The sequence below is a fragment of the Achroia grisella genome, unplaced genomic scaffold, assembly GCF_030625045.1.
Source record: "Achroia grisella isolate CSIRO2021 unplaced genomic scaffold, CSIRO_AGI_Agris_v1 utg903, whole genome shotgun sequence".
Classification (NCBI taxonomy): Eukaryota; Metazoa; Arthropoda; class Insecta; order Lepidoptera; family Pyralidae; genus Achroia; species Achroia grisella.
In genome coordinates, this window is record NW_026713061.1 from 2,195,894 (window position 1) to 2,215,491 (window position 19,598).

The 19,598-nt window shown below is 32.4% G+C and overlaps 1 protein-coding gene and 1 long non-coding RNA gene across 2 annotated transcripts in view; one reads left to right on the top strand and one right to left on the bottom strand.

Moving 5' to 3' along the window:
• The window catches only part of LOC131853640 (E3 ubiquitin-protein ligase MIB1), a 176,795-nt gene that overhangs the window by 104,003 nt on the left and 53,194 nt on the right, over window positions 1-19,598 (bottom strand). The window lies entirely within an intron of this gene.
• LOC131853643 (uncharacterized) lies at window positions 3,343-4,262 on the top strand. The gene is made up of 3 exons (XR_009357999.1): window positions 3,343-3,410; window positions 3,659-3,793; window positions 3,976-4,262. It is a non-coding gene; the product is annotated as an uncharacterized LOC131853643 (long non-coding RNA).

Below are 19,598 nucleotides of genomic sequence, written 5' to 3' on the forward strand. Positions count from 1 at the left end.
ATTTTCATTCCATGTTATTATGTAAATTCTTCTGTCAGAAGTATTTCTATTATATTTGTCTCTTTAGATTATTGAAAATACCATGATGGTCAAAGGTCAAAAGTTATGGGTCGTATATGTAAAATTAAAAGCTGTCGTACAATGTACAAATACTTCCTACAATCGTACAGTGTATAATCCTTTAAAATTATTAACAATACGAACCGATTTTACTTTTAATAGGTTTAGTGTGCGGTATAGATTTTTGCAAATTTCATAGGTCATGCCCTTCGGTCATCCATAGCGCTAAAGCATTTTCCTCCTATTTTCTTTCTTTTTTAGAACGTAACGAACTGTGTAATTGGAAACAGGGGCTACTAGCTGACGACTACGCGCATTACGCCCTCTCTGTTTTCTTAGTTCCAAATTTGTAAAGGTCTTTATATATATTGTTCTAAATACATTATCACAATTTTTAACTTAATAATTAATATTGAAGTAAGAATAGTAGGTACCCAGCGGCACATACTGTTGTAATTCGTGATCGCATTTTTTTCCAGTAATATGAAGTTTAATATAAAGTAAATATAACCTTCAACTTTATTATTTTGTACGGAAGATAATAACAAATAAAATAATAATGCATTATCTGAATAGGATAAAATATAATACCCTATTACTATTTTACTTTAAGAATAAACCTCAAAAGTGCGCAGCACGGTTGAGTCGAGTTTATAGCTTGCGAGTGTTATAACACTTTAATATACAAGTAGCCCGTAAAGTTGTTAAAGTGGACGTTGCCGAGTCCCATTTTTCCCCTACTTTATTTTATAAGCGTCGGTTTAATAATAATAAATAAGATAGACAGTGTAGACATATAGTTGTAAGATTCTAGTAGGTATTTGTTAGTCTTATATATCTATTTTCAGTATTATTGGACATATAGTAGTAATATAATACCTACTTTGTATAGTACTAAAATATATTTAAGTATACTTGAGAAAATACAGCAAAATAATAAAAAAAAGTCAATCAAAATTTGGCAGCAGTAACATCCCTCTAACTTTAAGTATTTTCTTCCTCTATAGAGATAAATATACGTTCGTAAAACTACAATAAATCCTCAAGTAATATAAACGCGCTGTCTACACTGGCGAGTGAGGCGTGCGGGATGCGCGGAAAAGCGCGATCGGAGCGGGGCGCAGGGCGCGGGGTGTGCCAGTACGGCAATTTTTCTCTCCACTGACAACATGATGTAACGCCAATATCGTACGCTGAGCGATTAAGCCGCGTACGCCGATATTTCAGACTTGCCCCTACTAACTGTCAAAGTGTCGACAAGCAACGCTATACATGTGCATAGACGCGTCGCGACCAGGCGTTATATCACGTGAATCAACTGAAAGTAATAAATAACTACCATTTGTTATTCTGAGAAGAAAATATTAGACGGACAGGTACAAAGACCAAAGCAAACCTAATCTCTATTTCACTACTTTATTGCGGATTACGCAGATTACTTTTGCATTTACTATAATTCCAAATCACGCGACAGACTATAAAACTCAAATAAAATAAAAGTAATCTTGAAGAAAGAACGTTTCTACTGCTTCAAAGGAATGGTTGGCGAGTCGGATCACGCAGACAGGCAATCACTCGATAATAAACGTGGAGCGAGTCGAGAGCTATGCGGCGCAGTACGGCCTCACGTACTGCTGACGCCGTCTTCCGGTTGCATAGCCTGCTTCATCTACCTCGTAGAATATACTACACTAACTTTGTCCACGTTTTGTTCACACGGACTTACCTAATGTTGAGAGATGATTAAAACTTACAATTGAAGAAATATAGTACCTATATAAGTATTTTTTTTATAATAAGTAATTTCCGCTTAGATGCCAACAGTTATATGTTTTATATATATATTAATTACGTACATATGTACAGTATATGTATAATAGTTACACCGGACAGACAGAGATTACGCTATACATATACACGACGGTTGGTCCAAAATTGTGTCTAAAGGTCAATTATCTTCTTAATGACACAATAACGCATAGTTCGACTATATTATATTATAATACGATTTTTAAACCACAGTTATTATATTTTCGTAGTCATTATATTATATAGTATAAAACAAAGTCGCTATTTTTGTCTGTCCCTATGCTTAAATCTTTAAAACTACGCAAAGGATTTTGATGCGTTTTTTTTTTAAATATAATAGAGTGATTCAAGAGGAAGGTTTATATATATAATAATACATGTACACCCATGCGAAGCCGGGGCGAGTAACTAGTAGTTTAGTAACTACTAATAGTAAAAGCAATTCAGTTTTGTTGTATATGTATTATGAACTCTTATATATATATATTAATTACGTAGCCAGCCAGTCAGCGGTGTGACACTGAACGTCTTCTGCCCGAAAACTGACCGGCTATGTATTATGAGCGTTTCATTTGACAGATCTAAGCGGACGCAACTGTCAAAAAGACCGTTTAAAAACAATTCAGTTTACGGTGGCTTCATATGAGCTTTTATAGAATTGTTTTCTAATTTATAGCTTCATTATTGTAATTTGGTTATTATTTCTATTTCTATGTCAGTTTTTATTATGTTTATAACATGTTTGTGCAGTTATTTCGATTGTTTTTGTTTCGTTTTAATTTTAATTATGTGTGATGAACTCGAAGTATTGGAGTTTTTGGAAATGTGTGCACCCTACGAAAAAGAAGTAAGGAAAGTGAAAAGACGGCGATTACGCGACCAATCCAATCAAAATGAACAATTTAGAAAACGTTATAATCTAAATAAAGATTTGGTGCGTAATATGCGTGCGAACTCATATGCCGGTATCATCGAAATTTACAGACCTACCTTATATTATAATATTGTAATTTTTTAAACCACAGTTATTATATTTTCGTAAATACATATATAAAATTCCAAGGACATAGTTATTCTTTAGCTGACTATGTCAGGTTTTAGTAGCATTATTATTTATGCTACAGGCATATTTATCAACAGCCTATTAGTGATATTGCTGTGCATATTATATAGTAAATACATATATAAAATTAAAATCTGAGTAAAGGATAGATAATAAATATTCAAAGGTATCTATTTCTATACAATTAGCAACTGTTATTGTTGCAAATACATCTATGAGTACCATGTTTGATAATATATATGGTAAAATCTAGAAAGCAAGTATACCTACAAGTATGCAACAGTCTGATGATGTGCAGTCTCTCCGGCACTTTCCTCCGAGGACAATTAATTAAATTAAATTAATTATATTTTAGGTTTTATAATTGGAATTTGGAATGCTGGGTGTATTGGGCTGTATTTGACTGTACACAACCCCATTGTAAATTAAGAAGAGATATTACTGTAGAAAACAATACCATTCATTAAATATATAATTGGTAAGTGAAATATAAATTAAAAGACATGTTTAATAATATAAGCACTTTTAATATCTTTTTTTAATATAATTATATAAATTAACAATAAACAAGATTTTAGACATGCAAAATATGTTAATGATTATACATCTCTAAAGCTACTTATATACTAACAATAAATTGTTTACTTAAATATTAAATGACCATAACACTTAGACTTATGTTTCAAATAATCTTCATCATGTAATTAATCTGGAAAAAAAATTTAGGTTAGTAATGCTGACATGGAGATTATAAGTGTGGATGCCAACTGGAACTGGAGCTACTCATGACATTTGGGCAAACCAGAGGCATTAAGCAACATCTAGAGGACTTAAGCTGGAATAAATCCTTATGATTACTTGGTAAGCAGAAAATTTTATTATGAAACTACAAACATCATTACATCTAAGCTCTAAACTTCAGTAATTTAGAAACATAGTTATTTATCAGCACCAACAGTTATTGTGCTGTGTTTTTAATGAAATAATACTTTTTGTAAATAAATATTAATATTATAGTATATAATATGTTGTTTTTTTTTTAGGAGATCCAGGAAATGCTTTAGAGAAGTATACTCCCATCTCAAATGCTATACCAGGACCACAAGAAGCATATTACACTGTAAGAACATGGAATATCATTGAGAGCACAATTGGGCTTCTAGATTTAGATGCCTACATGTACTTTGAGCTCTTATAGAGAACTAAATGAAGGTCTTGCTGCTAGACAAACCCATGTTTTTTAGTTGTGGAACTAAGAAATTGAAACATTTATAAATAATAATATTGTTAATAGGTCAATGTTTTAATTATTTGTTTTTATAATAAATGATATAGGATTTGTCTTTTATTGGTAGTTATAATTAAAGGGATATTATTTTATATATCAATGACTTTGTCCATATGTCTAGTTTTTGTTAAAATAAATAAAATATCTCAAATAAAAGCAACTTGTTACTCCTTTACACAACTCATTACATATGACAGTGAAATCAAATTTGGTCCAGCTGTTTCAAAGATTAGCAAGAACAAACAAACGGACAGAATGCATTTACAAAAATAATAATTTTACAAACAGTCAATTTACATAGATACATGTATTTCAGATTTTTGATTCCTATTAAATGAAATAAATAATTCAGATGGTTACCTTATAAACTTAAACTTGACAATCCTTTCAAACTTTTCTAGTTTAATTGTTGAGCGACGTCCTCACACAACGTATGCGGACTTATTAAAGCCACTTGCCATTTCCCTATGGGATTTTAAAAATCCCATATAATTTTAAATTACCGGTACGATACACGACGTTGGCGAGGGGTTTCAGTTATCTACAATTTAGTTAGATAAATATACAAATATAAACAGTTAAATATTTGCATCATTTTAAAAAAACATTACTAAGAAAATGTTAGGAATACTTACGTTACATTAGGTATATTTTTATAATTGAATTATTAAATTTAACTTGCGTATAAAGTCATGGAAAGGCTAAGTTTCAAATTGTACATTAAAATCAGAATTAATACTTCGGAATTTTAAGTAGATGCCAGTTCGTTTGGATATTGAAAATATTTTTTACAAATAAATCCGGATTATTAAAAAAGACAATAAAACTGTCTGGAATATTTTTGTATAAACATATGTATCTTAAAATATAATACATTTATTTAATTATACAAGTGACACACAAAAACTCAACTTAACATTGCAACGAATGTATGTTGCAGATCCACTAACCAGCCAGAGACAAACTATCTAGGCAGAATACGGTTTGAATTTGGACCCTCATAATACGAAAAAGAACAATTTAGACTGGATTTTACTTTACATGTTTAGAGACTTTGAAAAACAATTAATTATCAAACAATGTCAACTCAAAATTGTCGTATCGAGTGTACGGAAATTTTAAAAATAATAATAATAATTTCATTGTAATTTTGTCTTACATAATGAAGTTTGCGTTCAAACAAATACGTATTCGAATGAATGCGAAAAACGAATAATTATCGATAATTTATATAGAATTATACTGCATTTCAGGTATCATACATCTTCCCAGGTTGTATTATTTTTAGAAAGCTAAACATATGAAAATATGAATTATACAATTATTTGTTGCAGATTACTACGCAATTAGATATTTGAATTGAGATTGTTTGAGAAACGAATAATTATATAATTTAATAAATTACTGAAAAAAAGAAATATAAACAGATCGCTATAATTTCTCAAATTTGGAGAAGTTATGGTAAGTATAAATTGCTTTATAAAATATCTTAGAGTCACTAGATGTAAATGGCTTCGTTTTTTTTTCTACGGTTTTGTTTATAAATAACTAAAGAAATGGACACGATAGTAGAGTCGGTGATAAACGACCTAGAGAAGGCGCCTCAACGTCGGCCGCTGGCCACGAAAAATACAACTGTCATCTTGACTGATGATAAAATAAAGCCTGCGTCATGCTTCGGTCTGCATGCTCAGGGATATTGTAATTCCTATAGATGGCAATCCAAAAACTCACTCCCTAAAAATCAACGTATTAGGAATGCACTTTTAATAATATAATTATCAATTTTGTAGAGGCAGACTTGCAACAAAGTTGTCGTCGTGGCTTTCTGTCTCACCTACATATATCAGAATTCAAATAACTACGAGTATATTTGCGGTTGAAGGGTGTGACATCTCAGTTCCCAGGAATGACATCGCAAATTGTACCATGGATTGCACATGATGACACAACGGCTGTGGTATGGTCTGTCGACACGTATTGGTGACAGTTACCACTAAGTATTATATGGACAATAATTTATTTTAGCACAGCAATTTTATTTCTTCGACTTCCAGTCTTGTCATCATAGCAGATACAATGTACAAGTATGGAATGACCCTATACTGTAGTGATTTCACAGATGTAGTTGTCGCTTAAGATCCTTGAATTAACTTAAATAATAAAAATACATTATGTACTAAAGTCAACTAAGCTAAGCTCGTTACTGGACAAAACTAACTAGAAAAAGGTACAAAAACAACTTTGCAAGCTAAGACTAGTTTTATCGCTCATGTGATGGGATCGGAATTCTATATTAGATATGGGCCAAGATGATCTTAGTCTGTTTTTATTTATACTACTGGATGTTACAACGGTATAAGGATAATTTTAAGACCAAATTATTCTCTTATATGGAATTTTATTCACTGAAATAATAAAAATCAAATATTATTACTTACAATATTAAATAAAATCAGTGTTCCACGAGAAAGGGAGTATATCTATTGTAAGTAATAAAACACAAGCCAATTGATTGTTGCTATTGCGGTCACGTCGCTCAGTTACTGTTTTCACGTCTGACGTAATAACGTTAGCAACAAAGTTATGGTACATACGTGACCTGTTACTCAGCACCATTCCTTACCACCACTGATCCTTCTACGTATCTTTTTGTGAGTTCAGGATATAGAAGAATCAATAATGTTATCAATTACTTGTACAATGAATTATTATTCTCTATTCTTTCCTGATAAATACATCTCGACTATTGTATATATGCAATGTATTTATGAATACGCTCATAAAATGTAGTTTAGCGTCCCGTTTGAATAGAAACGTAGTGGTAATGAGTGATGTGTGTGACATATTACAGGAATATACCGAGTATTTCTGCGTAAAACCATATAAATTAGATTGACATTGTCAAATGTCACATGCACCGTCCGTTAATTCATTCATATCGATTTTGTTGATGGTCACTAGCTACTAACAATTACTCTTAAACAAGCCACCAATGCATTTCTGGTACTTTTATTTTTACTTTCATCCAATAAAGGAATTAGCGTGAATGTAGAAATAAAAAATACATTATTAAATTGCAGCTTTATATTAATTTTTAATGATATTAGTAATAATGATATACATTTAAGCAGGAAAAGGCTTCATTTCGAACAGGATGATAAAATGTAAAAGAAAACTGACGTGTCAAAAGCTTCTATGATAATCCCATTAGAGGAAAAATATTTCTTATTCTGATTCAAATAGCTCTCGAACGGAATTGCGGGAAAAAATAAGAAAACATAAAGATACAGAATTCGAAATATTAATGTAAAAAATAATAAATGTTTTTACATTCGTACTTAATTGGGTACGGGCCGATGGGGAACAGCTGATTGAGAAACGATTGACTTGGGAGTGCTATTTAAGTACAGTTAAATAGTAATTATAAATAGGTCGCAAAAACGATTGGTAAGGCCGCAAAGAAGATTGCAACTGGTAACTCATCTGCGGAATAGAACCACCTGTGATTGATGACAGTATTTATTTCACTCTAGCTGCGAATATTTCATTAAGCGAGCTCTGCAGAGCCAAGCTATGCATCATAGGATATGTTCGGGAAAGCTGCGTCGACACTCTGATCCACTCAGCTTAGTACAGAAATTAATAGGCAAAGTACCATAACATATGACTGCGGCGAAGACTGCAGATGAATTAAATTCACCTTCATAAAACAAAGGTGGAAATACGGTTGCGTTAACACTAAAGAAATTAATTTTCTTTTACGGGCTACAAATACGTCGTTCTTGTACATGAATAACTATTAATTAACAAGACAAAAAATAAATCAATGAAACCAAACAAATGAAATTACTTTCAGAAGTTTTATTTTTATAACACTTAATCTTTTACGCAAATTAATCATTGTTTTGAAATAACAAACTTTTATAAACAGAAAAAATAGACAATATTGATGGTTTCAATTAAGTAATGAGCACTTGTCATTACTTAATTGAAACAATTAATATCAACATCTTAGCCATTACAGGTTTCAATTTCAAGGAAGAATTTTTAAGAAATTTAATTTTAAATTAAATATAACGAGAAATGTACTTCTTTGTATTCCATGGAATCACTGTGCGAGCGCCGGATCCACAGTGTGGCAGAAAGGAAAATTCCGAGCAGTTCCCGGGACGGGATCCGGGTATAGAAATAAGAGGCTCCTTTGCGACGTACGTCAACACTTACCTTTACCGCTCGTGTTTCTCTCCCTGCCCAATAAAATCAGGTAAGAGCCTGCTAGTGAAACTTTAGATACATGTTCTAGTATAGAAGATAGTTGTTGAAAAATTGTAGAGATTTTGCTGGTACACCTCTCATTTCCACTTCGATCGTATATAAATTAACCAAATAGCCATTTTTAATCCTCTGCGATTTTATAATGCTGTTCATAGGTGCCCATTAAAAATAGTCCAGCCAGGTGCAATACCACAGATTGAGAAGGGCTTGTTTTTGGAGTATAAAGTTTATTTGTCTTTTGATTGTGGTCAATCCTGGGCTCTAGCTACTGAAAGACTTACATATAATTTGAAGTATTCTATTATGAATTATATGTACCTAGATCATAAAAGAGTTCAATTGAGAAATGGTTTCTTGTATTTCAAAAACCTTACAAGAAATAAAGCTTACAAACGTTATTCCAGTAACCCGTAACGAACACCGAGAAAGTAAAGTATGATGAAAGTTCGGTAAAGTATGGTTCGAGGAAGTTGCTACTGCAAACATCGCACTGTGAGGGGTTGCACGTACAAAACTCCAGGCAAATCTGAGTACGAAATTCGCAGAAAGTTTATCCACATACTCATACTTTTAGAATTTAGTACGTGCCTAAACTAATGGCCACTGTGTGCTAAAACGGTGTATATGATTCATTTTGTTTTCTATAAGGTGGTCTAAATATAGTTAAACTTGTAATGAATGAAGAGAATAAATGCCTTTAAGAAATGCTAGGGCAACTCGGGTGATTAAGTGTCTCATTTAAATGTATTCCCCCGACACGGACGTCTCAAACGCAAAGGGAGCGCGCCACTCGTGGAAAACGGAAGACGAGTCTCTTTACAAAAGGAAGAGAGGTATTTAAATTAGCGTAGTCGTAGAAAAAGTGCACTAACAACATTAGCAAGAGGAACAATAGCAGGGCATACAAAGAGACGGAACAATCCGGGAAAATGTAAGCGGGGCGCGGCGTGCGCACTGTTTGTGTTATATACTGTGTGTATATAAGACAAACACTACTTTATAGTTTTAAGACTGCTTACGTTACTGTGACTTGGAATAGAAGGAGACTATTCTGTTCACTTTTTATATCATTATGTGAAATAAAATATACAATATGCATATTTACAATACGAGTAAGTAAACGTGAATTGAATATTGAGTTCTGACTAACTTATTATCATCGAAACTATTTAAATTTGATAATATTTTTACAATGAAATAGTACATTATTTATACATATTAAGACATGAGGAGTAATAAACGTTTTTTTATTTAAAATTGTGATATAGAATCTTATAACTTTGTTAATTTGTAAATTTACTAAACTAAAACCAAGTTTTTCGAAAATAAACATTTAGAAAATAACATCCTAACGGAAATGGTACGTAATGGTGGGAATGATAGTGTACTAAATTAGATTCTACTGAATAATTACTGTTTAGATTTACAAATACGACTTAGTTTTTTTTCAGAATACGACTTAGTTTGTGTGAGTAAAGTTACGATTTTCCAAATTTATTAGAAACGTTAAATTATTACGAATTATGATCACGTAAGAAAATGTATTAGCTCAAAATATATGTAATGTGTATATTATTAATGCCATTATATAAAAATTATATAAATGAGGAAAAATTAAAGCTATTATGTACTCAATATAATAAATTTAAGTCCATCATATCATGTCATCTATACGACACAGAAAATATCTAACCAACTACTGTCAGTGACTCAGGTTAACTCCAGTGGTAATATAAAAATTAATTACGATATGCTCAAGTAAAATGAAGGCCTCATATATAGAGGCTATATTTTGTGGTTGTAAAAGTCACACAGAGAAATCTAAATGTTTTGTGATGATAACAAAGTGAATCACATCAATAGATATTGAGTATTGCAGTGTAATGGCACGGAAATCTAAGGATGAGACTGGGGAATCTTCGTCTTTTAAAATATTATTATGACAAAGCAAACATGCTTTTTGTGAAATGTCAACTTCTGTAAAATATTTAATGAGAGATAAAGCTACTATTGTGGTATAAGTAGAGGGGGCAACAAGGTTAATCCGCCTAAACAAATTAGGAACAACATTAATATATCCTCTGTATCCGGCAACTTCCCCGCAATAAGCAGAATGTATTAGTGTTATTTATCTTAGCTCGAGCGCCAACAAAGTTTTAATTGCAAGCGCCAATACAATTTGCGTACAAATGAATTTATTTGCTGAATCCAGAGTGCAGTCGTGTGCGGGCCACGGGTAGGTAGTGGTGGTGCGGGTGGCGCGAATGTTGCGGATTATCAGCGTGTGTAGAGCCGCTAATTGCGGATAACGATGAGCCGCCCGCGCCACTTCACTGACCATACAGCTCCACAACAACAATAGCGTAGCTACTGGCATACAATCATCGATAAGCATTACAATATATACAATTTTCTACAATAGACATTGAAAATAGTCAAATAAATCCTAAGTATTCGTGATGTGACGTAGATTTACATAATAAGGTTTCAGGATAAATAAAAATATTGTAGACATAACAGAGAAGTCAAATTATGTGTTCTATTAGCGTTATATACAATGATAGATGAACAAGGATCTCTGAGCATGTTATTTAATTAGATAAAATTGAGTGTTTTCTAATTAAGAGAAGTATCGTAATCACTACATAGTATAAAACAAAGTCGCTGTCGGTCCCTATGTATGCTTAAATCTTTAAAACTACGCGACGGATTTTGAAACGGTTTAATTTAATAGAGAGAGTGATTACAGAAGGTTTATAATAGGTACATGCATAATATTGTAGAGAAACACTGATAAATTTACAGGTTTATAATATGATGTCGTAAATAAACTCATTTTTTTGCGCTTACATTGCAAACGCTGGCTCCTAACTCCTACCTAACCCTACTAGATATATCAAAACAATGTACTACAGTATTGTACACCTTAAAAAGATCAACAAAAAAGTCCGTGATGGTATATGTCTATCTCTTAAGGATAACCCACAATAATATATTTTTATAATTTACATTCTACGGGTAAAAATGGCTTATTTATGGAGTGATTTTGATCAATACAGCATATATTTTAACCAAATTAAGAACCTTAAATATTGTCTATTTAATAATCAATATGATCTTTTACAGCATGTAATTTAAATGAATATTTCCCAAGATATTACAGATTTTAAAAAATTATGCACTTGCATAATTTTTTAAAATCATAGCTGTGGACCAGACCGGCCCGGCCGGCGGCGTTAAACAATATGTTTGTACTGTCTAATGACAAAAAAGCTGTAACCATTATTTATAAGGGCATTTTGTAATAGGTAGGTATATTTAGTATCAGCATTGCACCCGACCGAAGCCGAGGCGAGTCGCTAGTTAAATATAACTTAATTTAAACAACCTTCTACACTTACAAATATTTGAAAGAGATAAATGTTTGTTGGTATTAGAAATCCATTCACTAATATATTTTCCATGCTAGTATAACAACAATAGACATAAGATTGTTAATAAGGTACATACATATAATATTAGGTAGGTACTTATACCACGTACGAATTTTATTTCAGTGCACATATTATCACAATTTAACATTAGAGGCGTGCTGTTTATATAACTACCTGGTTATATTGAATATTTTACTACTAATATAAAAATGTAACAATATTGTAGGAATTAGTACAAAATATTTACGTTGATGAGGCCATTGACGATATAAAAAAGTTTGTATATTAAAGTCAACGGTCGCCCAATTTCATTCAAAACAACACAAAAAAAGCACATTCTACTAGAATTGAAATTGTAAACCAGAATAATGTTAGTAAAACGCGAGATCAAGAAATCGTCACATACCCTTAATGATATATTAATAGTTATCACAAGATACGTATATGGACTGTATTTTTTTTAAGTGTAACACAGAGTTGAATTGAAACAAAACAATCTTGTCCATTTTTTTAAATAAGAGTATGTAATTGTGAGTATACTTTGAAATGATTTTTCTATAAATTGATTACGTATTGTATACGATTATTTTTATATCAAATCTTTTGAAGTACTAGTTTCGAAAAAACTTACATGTACAATTATTGTAAGAAAAACTATAGCTAAGGATACTGTAGTATATTAACTAGATATATTTCTAAATGCACGGGGCATTTCATGGGAATGGAAATGTATTTTTTGTAAAGACTGGTTGCGATCGGGCCAACGGAACTAGCACAGCAGTCGGTATTCAGCCCAACAAAAGGGTGATAGCGGTGCGTGCGTAAATCAAACGTCGCACAATAACAGAGCCTCCCGCTGCCCGACCCCATCTCCCGCTCCTAAACCTCCCCGTCCCTAACCTAACCAACGGGGTCCTCATAAATCTGCTATACTAAAATGTGCCCGTTGCCGTCCAGTCGTATGACGCCGACGGTCCCCGTCGATATCTGTGCCAATAGGTTCTCAATGGCAATGTCCGCTATTTCGATTCAGTTAAAACCAGCCGTCAATCAGTCACGCCCTTTTGCTATCTACTTTAATGTAGCTACCTTCTGTTTTCGCATACCTTTATTTTTTCGTAAAGATATCTAGATAGTACACGCATTGTACTGGTTAGTATAAATACGCCTTTAATAATTAATTGTTTTGTGCATCACTAACCTATGTATTTATGAAATTATTCAAGTCTCGGTCTGAGGTACATAATTCTTGTGAATACAATAACGATGCAATACTGCACCATACATTTCTCGCCCGCATAGAACGATACCATTACACTTCGATTCATTCGCAGCAATTAACATTGCACAATAGTCATATAAATCACTTGTGAATGCAGTGTTCCAAGTATATTCTAGGTGTCGGCCTATTTTTAAGTAGTTGTATAGTAAGAATTTACTGTTCAATGTTTTTGCAGTTACGAAACTATGTAAAATTTACGAATAATATTTGTTTAATTAATATATATTTTTATGATATATTTATTAAGGATTACAAATAAATGTGTAGTACTAATACATTATTTGTAGTAATAACATGGTTACTTTTATGTAATAATATCGTTGGTCATTAAGACGACCATATATCTATAAGGTCGGCAAGGGAAAGGGCCTGAGCGACTCGACAATACGGATTGAGGGCGTCTTGCCTAATCTTACCTATACGTCTCGAGCCGAAGAACAAACAAGCCGCGAGCTGAGATTACGCTCCGAATAAATCAATGTTACGACGCGTTAAAATATTTAAGCTCACGATTAATGCTGAGCGCAAATGCTCGTCTTATCCGTACTGAGCGGCACCGCGACGAACGCAGCTGTTCAGCCTGCCGATGATCGCCGGATACCGCGTCATATTAATCACGTCAATTCTCAAAACATTTGTATATTTACCAAATCAACTTAATACAATAGCATTTGTTTAATTAAACAGAAGTTCGAATGATTTAATGTGTTTGATTTGCGATATGTTATTCAATTCAGAAAACATTTCTAAAATTATTCTCATAATATTTCCATAATAATTTTGTCATTTTGAAGTGGTTTGGCTGTTGAGTAGAGACAACCCAAGTGGGAATAAATCAGCTTATAAACACTTACATAAACCTGAATAACATAAAATAAAACTTCGATTTTTATTAAAGTTAATCTTTTTCCCTAAATTGTTTCAGACTCTTTGGAAATATTATATCTATTACTAACCGAAATAAACAACAACATTTACTAATACGGTATTTAAAATATTTAAAGGATTAAAAGGTTTGTAACTTGTAAATATACCCCTATTTACAAGGTTAAGAACCTTTTAATCGTTTGTGGCTTCAGTATCAGTTTGTTACTTACCGAAACTATTTGTCTAGTCTCTCTCGCCGACTACGCCTCATTAGTCATGAGGGGCATTCAGAAGGTAATACAGGTAACGGTATATAAAAGAAACTTAAAGTGATGTATTGCAACTCTATATTATTGCACATAGCATTATAAATACTATATTGAGATACTAGTAGCTCTTCCTCATATATTATAATAATATCTTGTGTCCATCTGGATCGATAACTGGAACTTTTCAAACGATGAAAGAATTACAAATAAGTGATTCTACTCCACACATATACAATCTGACAAAGCACTCTCTTTTTTTAGTGTAGAGCGATGACCTATGATAAATGTGTATATTAGTAAATTCCCTGCTTGATAACGTTGTAGTCGGTTAATGATTAACTTCATCTATCAATGTAAATACTTCCCAATGGGAACACAACTACTTCGATGTAAGCTTAATTAACAAAAACTGTAAGAATCCATTTTGATCCATTAACTAAGTAAAAGTTAAGATTAACACAAACAGAAATCTAGATTTAACACGACATACAAACTTAGTATTAAAAAAAATCTTTATTATAAATAATAGCCGAGTGTCTATTTTACTAATCACTAAGCTTATCTATCTATCTAATCAAATTCCAGTATTTCAATAAAGTTTCAGGAATTAACTTTTGTTCATTTTCGATGTTTCCATCACCTGAGAAATAGTCACGAAAATAAAACGTCATCCATACTCGAATTTATATGTACATTGTATATATAGAGTAGTATATAGTACAATATATCAGCTCTGATACAAATTAAATTTGAATCACAAAATTTAATAATAATATTGGATACCTTTATCATAAAAAACATGTGCAAAATCACGAATACAGCTAAAAATCAATGCTCAACGTTACATGCACACATAGTAATTGGTATAACAATTTTCTAATCGCAAATATTATCGTTTATTACGACTAGTCCCAGCGGAGAGAGTTGAAGAGTAGGTATTTGCATATGCAAATAGTACCTCACGAATGTTGATTGGTGATGTGTTGGTTAAACCAATTTAATGCATTACACGTATATATACCTTGTAACTTTGAACAGAAGGGAATTTAAACCGTTTACACTTTTAATAATTATACAGCAAAGTTTAATTCGTTCAAAGTCCCAGTTGGATTACATAATATTAAACTCATATTGACGACAAAAAAAATCATTGTTTATTCAATTGTGTAAATTTCTTTTAAGTTATGTATACTACAATAATTTATTAAAATAATATAGTTATCTTTTAAGTTAGGAGTTACATATAATCTTATTAAATAAGACATATAACCTTAAACTAGAGGACCCGTTTAATTCAGAACGGGAAATAAGCTTGAGTACTAAAGTGCCAAACACCGTATCAATAACGAATTTATGATTGTTGAGATCAAACTTTACTATTTAATTGCGAATTTGATTGGGAATAAATGTGTAATTTACGAGAATGATTAGCCGGAAGCTTATCGTCTCCGTGTTCCAGTAATGTATCGCGAAATTGCTATAGAAGTTTTACAAGGACTCGTTAGGGGGGTTGTAACGATAACCGCGGTAGATAACTGTTTCTAATCAGACGTAATGACACAGCGTTGCCGCCGCCGCCGCCGCCGCCGCCGCCGCCTAGAGAGCTCTCTCCGCGCTAGGGTGTCGACGGAGACTGCGGCTTGCGACCTCCCTTTCGTCTCCTCTTCATAAGATCGCTTGTTTAATTTCATTAAGTAAATATACGTTTGGAAATAGGAATACGAATCGTCTGGGCTTATTAAAGCGTTATGCCAGCGACTGTTATTTCGAGCTACTTGTACATATGAGATTATGTTAAATATAATACATGTATATTACGATATCTTATCTAATTTTAAATTAAGTAAGATTTTTATAATATTTATATTTTCTTTAATAAATAATTTAATTATTCTTTCTTTATAAAAGTGTCTAAACTATATAATATAGGATCAGTAATATTTTCTTCATGTCTGTTTCCTGTCTATAAAATATTAGTTGAACATTTCTATAAGTTGCCTCCTTCATTCCTTTCTTCGGAAATTCACTACATCTGAATATTTTTATTTAAAACAACATACATTTTACTTTCAAGCTTACTTTAAAAATAGCCGGAGAACCCTACGGACGCGAGTACGTTCTCAAACACGCTCATAGCCGCTTTTTTATAAAGACCTCTCCTACAGGATCCAGAGAGGATGGGTTCTTCTGATATAACGATATACTGGCGGAAGTAATAAAATAAAACGATTTTACATCTCCAGGGGGAAACGAACGTTTTTGTTGAATGGGAAAAGTCGCGAGCGACTTCTCATTCCGCGATAAAATCGAGAACGTTTTACGACAATCTTCTATTCGATTACCGTTAAACAACAATCTTAAAACAGAGTTTCTTTCACTTTCATGATAGATATAGAATACTTTTAGAACACAGTATTTATTAGTTCCGACGAGTTTTATGTTTCTCATCGGCAATCGGAAAAAATACTTCTAGTTAATAATAATTCATTGACTGTAAGTAGGTACACCTACGTATTCGCCAGTTTCGTATTATCTTCGATATTTCGAATTCTTCGATATTTCGAACTTATTTTTTATTAATAAAAGTTATTCAGTACCTGAATGTAGGTGTACTAGTTAGTGAACAGGTATCGCATGTAATCTCCTTAGTCTTTAACTACAGTAAATATATTATATATTAAGAAAATAAGTATCTGAATGTTCTTGGACGATCACGTCACGAACGTAGCAAGTGAAAATTAAAGAGTGATTTTAGATTACCGCGATTATACTTTTAGCAGTGTATAAAACGGCTGTTAATTTTGTTTCAAATAACTTATTCTAGTTAGTGTAGGAAATCTAATTCAAATTTATCTAGTAAAACATTTACTCGTATTCAAATCACGAAATGCACTAGCAAATAGCTACTGTATTTTGCATTGCACGTTTTGTGTTCTTCGAACCTTCTATAAATCTGTACAGGCAACAAAACACTGGTTGTACGGTAGTGGTGATTTAAAAAGGAATCCTGTAAGGTTCATGTGCTGAGGCACGTTTAGCTGTTTGTAATATGCGGCCCAGTTGAACATACGTAAAGTAACCGCGTCCGAGGTGACCGCGAGGGCTCCGCTCAGCGTTGCCGCATAATGAACTGGTCACGTAGCCACATTTCGTATTATTTCCCTGGGACGCGTCACGTGACTAGAATAAATGTGGGCGGACGGTGTGCCGTGGACGGCCCACGGCTCCAGCGCCTCCTCGGACCCTCCACAAATAAACCGCTTCACGCACGATTCGGCAGCGGAGATTCATTATTCTAACTCTTACTTGCCGATTCATAATATATTGGGAAAGTTCCCATTTCAAGTATAAATTTCATTCGAAATCAGCAGCCGAGTTATGAGATCTTTTCCCAATTCATAATAATAAGATTTGTGGCGGAATGGGATAGGAAAACTATTAAATGGTAAGTAATGGTACGTTTAACTTTTTTTTTTTTTAGTAACATCAATAATGTGATAATCATTTAACTTTTTCCTAATCGTTTAGTGAAAGCAGTGTATTTAATTCATTAACTTCCAATTCGATTCAAATACGTACCTGCAAAATAAACTTTAAATACGGCATCGGTATTCAGTGGAATTTCTACTTTAAATGCCATTTACTTCCAGATACAGCAAAATCCATTATTTATGGAATTAAAAACTTCGATAGTTACAAAGAAAAATGGTGCTGTTCATTTATATGGGTGCCTCCAAGTTCTAGTTGGCTAAAATGTTAGTTCTTTACTAAAAGCATTATAAAACACTTCATAATACTTAGCTTTTAAAGAAACGAATTTGTAAAACAGTCTTTATTTAATATTGGGTGTGGTTTTCTGCTATATTGAGCCCAGAGGACGAGGCTCGGCACTGTGAATTGAATATATGAATTGAATAGAAAATAAATTATAAGAAATAGATATCTCATGTAATACTCATATGACGCAATAATAAAATTTAATTGATAGATAGAATAAGAACATGACAGTTAAATTGTAATAATATAAAGTAATTGTGAATATGAATATAGGTATGAGTGAAGTTTTGGATAGATAGCTATAGTACGTAAAAGCAATAAAGACATCACACAAGGCGCTGGGCACACACTCGGAGTACGGTAAGCAGTTTACTGTGAGGCAGGCTCGCTCATAACTACCCATTCTCCTAGGAATAATGTCGGACAACAAGCGACATAATGTTTATTTCAGACAAAGTCCACAATATACCAGATCCATAGATAAATGTGTCCCGAGTATTATCTACAATACCTATCATTACAGTTATCTCACATTATTATCTTCTATATGAACCTAATGCTTTCTTTGTGCCTCTTTTAGCGCAATGGTAATATACGTTTTTATTAGTGAATACGGTTAGGGATTAAACTCTTAAAATTTAAGAAAAGATAGATTGGTTTTGCTTTATGTTTAAATTATTTACTTAGATGATAATTCGATTTCTCTGAGTGCTCTGGCCAATAGGTGATGCTATGGTCCTGTTACTGTCATTATTTCTTTACAATTGTTAGACCACATAATACGTACAATTTCGAATAATAGGAGATCTTTAATTTTAAACTTTCGTGTTTAATATACATTATTTAAATTATTAACCGGGTCTTAACACGAATAATTTATGGCAAATGTATTTACCTCTCTCGACGTTTCGACATACAATTCGTAACAGCGATGTCAAATATATACGTCACTAGTTGTTTATGTCTTTTGATTTAGTACTAAGATGAAATATATAATATGTTGATGGTGATTCAGTATCATACTAGTACTTTCTATAGTTTTCTACAGTTAACTAGCACTTTATATCAATAAATTAATTAAGCCAAACAAATATATACCTAGTTTATCTGTCTTTTGATTCAGTACTAAGATGATATATATAATATGTTGATGGTGATTTAGTATCATACATTAGACTTTAATTGAAGAAGAAATAAATATATTTTATGTCCTATTCAACACGTGCTATTTGACAGGTAGAGGTCTGTGTCGAATGAACTGCATTAATATTAGGTCATAAGATGTGCAAAGAACTATTATTAAATTAAAAAATTAATTATGCTTTTGTGCCTAAATGTAGGCTATTCAAATACGATTGCATAACAACAGATTTGAATGAAATTTGCAAACAGATAAACACTTTAATTGACGTAATCTCGCCCCTGAGATATAGATATTGTCCTAAAAAAATTAAGTAAAAAGGTAAGCATT